The sequence below is a fragment of the Rutidosis leptorrhynchoides genome, chromosome 6, assembly GCF_046630445.1.
Source record: "Rutidosis leptorrhynchoides isolate AG116_Rl617_1_P2 chromosome 6, CSIRO_AGI_Rlap_v1, whole genome shotgun sequence".
Taxonomy (NCBI): domain Eukaryota; kingdom Viridiplantae; phylum Streptophyta; class Magnoliopsida; order Asterales; family Asteraceae; genus Rutidosis; species Rutidosis leptorrhynchoides.
In genome coordinates this window covers 43,138,354-43,148,689 of record NC_092338.1, presented here as the reverse complement: position 1 = coordinate 43,148,689, position 10,336 = coordinate 43,138,354, and positions in this window count along the sequence as shown.

The following is a 10,336-nucleotide window of genomic DNA, read 5'->3' as shown; positions in this document are numbered from 1 at the left end:
TTGGGAATAAGTGTATAACCATCCAAATGTAGATACCAAATGTGTAAAATTTACATTTACAATTTTAGCTAAAATTGGAATGTGCTTACTGGGTCAAAACTCACCTTTCATGTGTATTCAAAATGCTTGAAACCTTCAAATTGTTTATTGATAAAACAAAAAAACTCCGAATATAGGACTGTACCTGCTCCAGATGTTACTCTTTTAATGTTGATGTATTAGCCGATGTATATTATCAATGTTGCTAGGGCTTTTTAGTTTGTTAGTTCAATAGACCATTTTAATTATATCGTAGGATTTACTCGATAAGAATGTCAAAATATAAAAATCCCAAAATTCTTTCCGAATAATTAATTCTCTCTCATCAAAAAACTCTCTCGGTACATTTCCCTAGAATTCAAACAAAATAACTCTCCTTTTTCCATCTCCACTGGCCACCGGTTTGCTGCTCGTGGTCCGGCACCCTTTTCCTTTTCTTTTTATTTTCTTCCTTCCTCCATCTCCCTCATGATCTGGTTCGAAGCTTTTGTGACTTCCGACACTTTTTCCGACTGCCGGCGTCTCTCTCAGGTGGCGAGTTCGTTCGGTTTCCGTACGTACTCTGTGAGCTTCGGTGGCGTGTGAGAAGGATTTTCTGTTTACTTTCTTTTCTGCCGGTTCTCTGCTTACTGATCTGGGCTGCCGAAACCCTTTACCGACCTCCGACATCTCGCCGGAGGTCCGGTGGGTCTTCTCTTTTTTACTTTCCTTTCGGTTTCTACCGGGTCTGTTCTTTTGTTTTGCTTTTCCGTTCAATAAGCGTCCGTTTTTATCCTTTTCCTTTTCCTTTTCTGGCGAGTTTACGGAGGCTTCTGGCGGCCATATCTGTAACAGACTGAAACCCGGGCTAGTTGTAAGTTGCCTATTTTGCCCTTAGGGTTTGTGCTTAGTCTTAAGTGCTTTTATTTTAATTATTTTATTAGTGTTTTATTATATGGTGTTATGACCTAGTTAATCGTATGAAATGATTATATTATTTATTGGATATGTATATTAACTTTGTTTGTGTTGTTCTCAGGTTATAAGGACAATGAGGAAGCTCAGAAATAATAACTGAGCAGTTGCTGGTAATTGGTGAGTGGGTCTATCTCCGGATAGAGTTTAAGTAGCATATCATGCTACTGTGGTTGACTCTTTTACCATGCATAGTGTAGAAATTGCCATGTTAGAATAATATAGTATGCCTGATGTTGTATGTGAATTATGTGTACACTGTGTGAATGGCACCAGTCGGGCCTAGGGAGACTGGGGACTCGAGACCGTGCCTAGGAGAGGTTAGAGTCCGTATGAGGAAAACCGTGCCTAGGGGAGGTTGGGTCCATAGGCTACTGATTGTAGAGTATAGTGTGAATGATGCATCCCCTGCATCTGGATAACTATACTGTGAATTGAGTAGCAGGGACTATCGGTAGACTCAAGTCCGATCAGCTAGGAGTCGTGTGCTCGTACAAGCCGCCGATCCTCGTATTGTCTTATTGTATGCTAGTTGATAGTTAGCATGTGTTGTTGTTAGTATATAGCTTGTGTGTGACTTAAGCTATATCTGTTAGATAGATTCCATTCACTTAGCGGGCGCTAATCCCCCACATATTCTCCCCTTGCAGGTTTAGGTACTGCTAGTCGGGAAGGGTGCTATTGCAGAAGACATGTTTGACAACCCAACTCTGATGTGGACTTTTGTATAAATAATGTTTTGTGATAACGTAACACCGTTGTGTAAACTTAAACGTAATGACGTGACTTATATTGTGTTTGTTAATAAAGTCTTCCACCGTGTATTTAAAAAAAAAAAATTGGCCGGTGTTACAAGTTGGTATCAGAGCATGGTTTGGCAGCAAATACGTGCGCGTATTTTGTTCCCAAACCCTGAGGCAAGTCAAACATGTCTGTGGGAGTGGGGGCTAAGTGAAAATAGGATATACGTGTGTTAGTTGTGATTGAACTAACTGTTATCCACTAAGCTTTTGTGTGAGCTGTTTTGTAGCACAGGTATGGCTGGTAGAAACGCAACTGGCCCATCTAACCCCAGAACATTCAGAGCACCAGAAGAAGGTGTTGAGTCAGATGATGATCAGAGTAGTTACATCCTTCAGTTAGAAAGCAAGCTAAAAGAGGCCGAGGACAAAATTAATGAGCTTGAATTGGCGAGGCATTCTGGAAATGATGATACACCACCTGGATTCCCAACCGCGCAATCCCAAACGATACCTAATGTGCCCCAGAACCAGTTTCAGAATCAAATACCTAACCAATATTATATGCCACCACAAAACACCTTTACTTACCAAAATCCCATGATGATGAATCCATACCAAATGCAAATGTTCCATCAACCTTACATGCAACCACCCAAAAGATGTACGTATAAGAACTTCCGTGATTGCAAACCCTCCGAGTTCTCTGGAAGTACTGATCCGACTGTAACTCTCAATTGGTTGCGAGAAGTTGAAAGGGTATTTGAAGCGTGTCAGTGTGAACCCGAGCTGAAGGTAACATATGCTAGTAGACTGTTGAAAGGTAGGGCTATGATTTGGTGGGATTCTTTGATTTCTAGTATACCAAAAGAGCAAGTGAGTATGATCACATGGGAGCAGTTTCATGGGAAGGTGTGTGAACAATATTGTAATCCATTTGATATGAACCGAATCAAGACCGAGTTTCTTGAAATGAAGATGACACCTCAAATGACGATCGATGAGGTAGTAGAGAAGTTTATGGATAAACTGAGGTTTGTACAACAATGGGTGCCAGACAAAGCGTCTCGTATCCAGCATTTTGTTAATATCATTCTGCCTGAGTACAGAACTTTTGTTAGAACATCTACATCATTGTCTCAAGCTGTTGTGATGGCTAAGATGGTAGAAAGTGATGTTCAGGCTGCCAGAAATAGAATGTTTGGTAATGTGCTACAACAAGGTGGGCAAGTATCTGGTCAATTAGGATCTAAATTCAAGAAGTCTAGTGGGTTTAAATCGAATGGTAAAAGTGGTCAGAGTAGTACTGGATCTGGATCAGGTAAAGGGATTTGATGTCACACGTGTCGATCTTCTCACAGTGGTCAGTGTTCTGAGGCTACAAGAAGATGCTTAAAGTGTGGTGTTGTTGGGCATGAGTCTTCAGCATGCCCGTATCCGAATAGTGTGTGTTGGAGTTGTCACAAACCAGGGCATCGTGCAATTAGTTGTCCGTCGAAGAGTGGTAGTTCTGGGGCAGGGTCAGGGGCGCGTTCAGCATCAGCTGGAGGGTCAACTGCCTCGAGTGGGCAGAAGAGGAAGAACCCTTCAACAGCAGAGGCTAGAGCTTTTCAGATGTCGGTTGAGAATGCTGTGCAACCGACGAAGTAATCACCGGTATGTTTCTAATCAACTCAATACCTGCTCGCGTATTGTTTGATTGTGGTGCCAATAGGAGTTTTATGTCCATAGATTTCTGTGCTAAGTTGAATTTACCAGCTACTGTGTTACCCAAGCCGGTTAGTGTGGAAGTAGCCGATGGTAAGACCACACCCATCACAACCTATGTGACTGGGGTTTGTATAGAGATCGAAGGGAAGTCTTTCCCGGTGACTTGTTTAGTGTTACCTATTCCTAGCTTTAATGTAGTACTAGGAATGGATTAGTTGAGCTCGCTTAGGGCTAATATTAAGTGTGATAGGAAAATGATTACCTTTCGTTCGACCGATGGAACCCGTGTTGTGGGCCAAGGGGAGCGGGGAGGGTATAATTTTCTATTGATAACCCTGATGAAAGCGAAAAAGTCGATGGCAAAGGGTTGTGAATCATTTCTTGCATATGTGATTGATGCGAAGAAAGAAAAGAAAACAGTGGCAGATATTCCGATAGTATCAGAATTTCCCGAAGTGTTCCCAGATGAGTTACCAGGTCTGCCGCCGGTAAGGGAAGTCGAATATAAGATTGAATTGGTTCCTGGAACAACTCCAGTTGCAAAAGCTCCATACCGATTAGCGCCGTCTGAAATCCGTGAAATGATGTCACAGATTCAAGAACTATTAGATCGTGGGTTTATCCGACCGAGTTCTTCACCGTGGGGTGCTCCGGTATTGTTTGTTAAAAAGAAAGATGGGTCAATGCGTATGTGTATTGATTATCGTGAATTGAACAAAAGAACAGTGAAGAATAAGTATCTGTTACCTCGCATAGATGATTTGTTCGATCAGTTACAGGGTGCTTCATTCTTTTCTAAGATAGACTTACGATCCGGATATCATCAGGTTCGTGTTGCAGAATCAGATATACCGAAAACAGCGTTCAGAACAAGGTATGGTCATTATGAATTTCTTGTCATGCCGTTTGGGTTGACGAATGCACCAGCAATCTTCATGGATCTAATGAATAGAGTGTGTCGCCCGTTCTTAGATAAGTTTGCGATTGTGTTTATAGATGATATACTAGTGTATTCAAAGACCGAAAGTGAACATGCTGAACATCTGAGACAGGTTTTGAACATGTTGAAACGTGAACAACTATTTGCAAAATTTTCATAGTGTGAATTTTGGTTACGTGAAGTGCAGTTTTTGGGTCATGTGATTTGTGCCGAAGGTATAAAAGTTGATCCGACAAAGATAGAAGCGGTAATGAATTGGAATTCTCCGAAGACTCCGACTGAGATTAAGAGTTTTCTGGGATTAGCCGGTTATTATAACAGATTTATCAAGGATTTCTCGAAAATAGCGGGTCCGTTGACTAAGTTGACTCGTAAAGATGTAGCCTTTCGATGGACTGATGAACAGGAAAAGGCTTTTCAGATTTTGAAACAGCTACTGTGTCAGGCACCAGTGTTAGCTTTACCAGAAGGTTCAGACAACTTCGTGGTATACTGTGATGCATCATATGCTGGGTTGGGTTGTGTATTAATGCACAGAGATAAAGTAATCGCCTACGCCTCGCGACAGTTGAAAGTTCATGAGAAGAATTATCCAGTGCATGATCTTGAAATGGCTGCAGTAGTGTTTGCTTTGAAACTGTGGAGACACTATTTGTATGGAACCCATTGTGTTATATGTACAGATCACAAGAGTTTGCAGTATATCTTCTCATAGAAAGAATTGAATATGCGTCAGAGACGATGGCAAGAGTTGATCAAAGATTACGATTGTGAAATTAAATACCATCCGGGTAAGGCAAATGTGGTTGCATATGCGCTAAGTCGTAAAAAGTCAAGTGAAAATGTGAAATTTCTTCGTTTGAATATAACTTCAGATTTGATTAACATCTTAAAAACCATTCAGGCCTGTGCTTTAGAGGACGAACATATTATATCTGAACAAATGACCAAATGAAAAGTGGACTTAATTGATGACTCACGTGGACTAAAGACCTTAAAAAATCGTGTTTGGGTGCCTAAGCTTGGAGATTTGAGGGATTTAATCATGACGGAAGCTCACAAATCCAGATTGACAGTACATCCGGGTAGTAATAAGATGTATCATGATTTGAAAACAGTGTATTGGTGGCCAACAATGAAATCAGATATCGCCCGTTATGTCGAAAACTGTCATATATGTGCTCAAGTGAAGGTCGAACATCAGAAACCTTATGGTTCGTTACGTCAGTTACAGATTCCAGAGTGGAAATGGGAACATATAACGATGGATTTTGTGACCAAATTACCTCGAACTCAGAAAAGACATGATATGATTTGGGTAATAGTGGATCGCCTAACTAAAAGTGCTCATTTTCTTGCTACTCGTGAAACAGCTTCGTTAAGTGAGTTAGCCGAATTGTATATAAACGAGATAGTTAGTCGACATGGTGTGCCATTATCGATCGTTTCAGACAGAGATTCCAGATTTGTGTCGAATTTTTGGAATAGTCTTCAACAGAATTTGGGTACACGTGTGAATTTAAGTACAGCTTATCATCCTCAGACAGACGGTCAGAGTGAAAGAACGATACAGACTTTGGAGGATATGTTAAGGGCTTGTGTGTTAGAATACGGTGGTTCGTGGGATACACATTTGCCGTTGGTCGAATTTGCGTATAATAATTCATATCATTCGTGTATAGGGATGTCGCCCTACGAAATGTTATACGGTCGTCGTTGCAGAACTCCGACTTGTTGGTTAGAAGCCGGGGAGAAACAGTTTGCAGGTCCCGAAATTGTTCAAATGACAGCCGAAAAAGTTGCAATTGCGAGAGAAAAGTTGAAAGCCGCTAGAGATAGGCAGAAAATGTATGCTGATCCACGTAGACATCCGATAACCTTTAATGTGGGTGAACGAGTGTATCTGAAAGTTTCATCGTGGAAAGGGGTTATCAGATTCGGTAAACGTGGTAAGTTAGCACCGAGATTTATTGGTCCGTTTCCGATCAGTGAAGTGTTGAATGATCAGACTGTGGTGTTAGATCCTCCACCAGAGTTAGCTGGTATTCATAATACATTCAACGTATGTTATATTCGTAAGTGTAAAGTCGACGATGAAACACAACTTCTTCCTTTAGAAGATTTAAGGGTCGATTTGAATAAGAAATTGGTGGAAGAGCCGGTCCGTGTGGTTGACCAAAAGGTGACTAAGCTGAGAAAGAAAGAGATTCCGATGGTGTTGATTGAGTGGAAACACAGTTTGGGTTCTAATCTTACGTGGGAAATGGAAGAGTTGATGAGAAAACGTTACCCTCATTTGTTTGACCAAGACCAGATTCCGAGGACGGAATCTTCTTAAGGGGGGTGGATTTGTAACAGACTGAAACCCGGGCTAGTTGTAAGTTGCCTATTTTGCCCTTAGGGTTTGTGCTTAGTCTTAAGTGCTTTTATTTTAATTATTTTATTAGTGTTTTATTATATGGTGTTATGACCTAGTTAATCGTATGAAATGATTATATTATTTATTGGATATGTATATTAACTTTGTTTGTGTTGTTCTCAGGTTATAAGGACAAGGAGGAAGCTCAGAAATAATAACTGAGCAGTTGCTGGTAATTGGTGAGTGGGTCTATCTCCGGATAGAGTTTAAGTAGCATATCATGCTACTGTGGTTGACTCTTTTACCATGCATAGTGTAGAAATTGCCATGTTAGAATAATATAGTATGCCTGATGTTGTATGTGAATTATGTGTACACTGTGTGAATGGCACCAGTCGGGCCTAGGGAGACTGGGGACTCGAGACCGTGCCTAGGAGAGGTTAGAGTCCGTATGAGGTCAACCGTGCCTAGGGGAGGTTGGGTCCATAGGCTACTGATTGTAGAGTATAGTGTAAATGATGCATCCCCTGCATCTGGATAACTATACTGTGAATTGAGTAGCAGGGACTATCGGTAGACTCAAGTCCGATCAGCTAGGAGTCGTGTGCTCGTACAAGCTGCCGATCCTCGTATTGTCTTATTGTATGCTAGTTGATAGTTAGCATGTGTTGTTGTTAGTATATAGCTTGTGTGTGACTTAAGCTATATCTGTTAGATAGATTCCATTCACTTAGCGGGCGCTAATCCCCCACATATTCTCCCCTTGCAGGTTTAGGTACTGCTAGTCGGGAAGGGTGCTATTGCAGAAGACATGTTTGACAACCCAACTCTGATGTGGACTTTTGTATAAATAATGTTTTGTGATAACGTAACACCGTTGTGTAAACTTAAACGTAATGACGTGACTTATATTGTGTTTGTTAATAAAGTCTTCCACCGTGTATTTAAAAAAAAAAAATTGGCCGGTGTTACAATATCACCTCAAACCACCATTCTCGTGGTTAGGGTGATTATGGCTGTTTGGTTCTCTTTTCTCGCCGTCCCTTCATCCATTTTTCTGGAACCTTTGCTTCGTCGGGGTATTGTGGGTCGGCGACGAACGGCGGTTTTCCACCCAGTTGGTGGTGGTTGCTGGTTGTGTCCGGTCTCGGTGATGGAAGCTACTGTCTGTCCCATTGGTGGTTCTGGTAGTTTGGTCACCCAGTTGGTGGCAGTAACTGGATCCGCGGGTGGTTTGGGTGGTGGTTGGTGGGGTTAGGGTTCCTGTTATGGTGATCTATCTGTGGTTAGTATTGTTTGGTTGCTCCTTTCCAGTTGTGATGTTTGGGACGTACCAGGCGATGATCTCACAGTTCGAGATCTGGCTCGTCTCCGGCTTTTATTAACTATTTTTTTTTGCCGGTGGAGCTACTTTCGAAGGCTTTGATTATTTGGATTTGACAGTCTTACCGTTGGGGTCTTGTTGTTCGGTATAATCCGCGTTCTCCCGATTTTATATTGACTGTTTGTTTATTTCTCTCTTTGTACTTTCGGTTAGTTGGCTATCCTTTTGTTAGTTCAGATTCCTTGTAAACATGTTTTTTCCACCCTGTTGGTGGACCGTTTGATTAGGTTTCTTTTGTTTTTGCCGCTTGTGTCATTTGTTTGGATGTCCTTTGTAATCGTTTGTATTGTTATGATCTTCGGATCCGTATTAATGTTACCGTTTTTGTCAAAAAAAAAAAAAAAACTGTCAAAATATGTATGAATTGTAACTTTTTTAGATCTTTGGATAAAACTCAGTGGCGACTTACCTATATACCCGTAGGGTCACATGACATCACTAGTTTAAAAATTTTTAGTAGAAAATATCCTTTAAATTGTATAGGACATTACTAAATTTAACTGCAAGATCTCATATATTTTTCAAATTTATAATTTTTCTTTTAAATTGTACAAAACATCATTAAATTTAACTATTCGGACCTCATATATTATCTGAATTTATAGTTTATTGAAATTAAACTCTAAAATAGCATTTAAATATAGTTAGTACTAAAAAAATTTAGGACTCCATTGACTTTTATTCCTGGAATCGCCACTGATAAAACTACCGTATTTCTTTTCGGAATTTAGTTTGAGGCAAAATGACGTGGTTGCTTGTATTTTCCATCCATAGCCTTGTCAAATTGAGTGAGTGATTCCATTTTTTGTGACACTTGAACTCAAATGTCACAATACTAACTATTAACAGGTTAATTTTCAGGTGATAAATTAGATGACAAAAATTAGAAAAGTGATGATATTTTGCTATATTGAATTTGAAAAGGGTAAATGGCGAGTAAAGATAACTTAAATTATCAAATATGACAATAAAGGTCATATAATTTTTTTCAAATGCTTAAAAAGGAATGCAAGTTTCAATTTTTGTTTGAAAAGAATTATGATTTAAAAAATTGTGCAAATTTTTTATTTTTTATTTGAAAAGCAAGCAAAAATATTTATTATTATGAACTTTTTACATATTTTTTTTAGAACGACAATATCGGTATCGAATTCTCTCATTTGTCACTACGCACCCGTTAAGAAGAAACTCCTCGCATGCATCGCGCAAAGCGTGCCCGGAATGATTTAGGTTAACTGCTTGACCCGCACAGAGTGAAGGATACAATAGGCACAACCTTTGAAGAAAACTCCCCCCAGATTTGAACCTGCACCTATTTTTTCAAGGATACGGACCCACAAACAATTGATGATTTGAACTTTTTACATATTATGCGAGACGGGTCAGCCCAATTGATTTAAAGGGGCCCAAAAGTCTGGAAATGATATGTGCAACAACGTGTACTGTTTGATTTACATTTAGAATCTTAAAAAACTTCAGATGCAGCCTTCGTCTTCTATGTTTTAACCAATACTCGTGCGTTGAGCTATGTGTGAGCCGAAAGAGATAGGATTGATTAATCATTGAATCCAATCTAACGAGGCTTTTTAAGTCTTTTTGAAATCCAATTGAAGCATTGTGTTTGAATATCCGAGAAGATTCTATTTGTTGACCAATCTTCGTTTCGAAATACTTTGCAGTTTCTATATTTCCAAATCGTATAACCGCATGTCCATTTAGTTACTTGCCAAATTAATTCGCCAAGTGAAGAGTTGGCTATGCCTTGGTTGTTAACGAAAGCGCCTTCAATGCTCGTCATTAAATTTATTAACGATCGTGTAATATTGTCCCTCACATGACAAAACACATGTGAGCACTTAACGAAATTTAACTAACGATTGTTAATAAATTTGACGATATCACCTCAATTGCACACATTTTCAAATCATAATCCTTTTCAGACTTCTGAAAAAGTTATCTTACCTTTATTGTCAAATTTGATAATTTACCTTTTTCGGATCATTTGCCCTAAAAATATAGTTATCAAGGTAAGAAAGTAATTGATAAAACTAGACAAATGCGTTAAAAAAAAGTGTTCTCTAAAATTTTTTGTTGAATTTAATATATGTGTGATAGATGTCAATATTGTCTTATAGTATGTATTTGATTGAATTTATATAATAGATGGGAAATAATAAATGTGTACCGTAGATTATGAAGTTTAATGATAC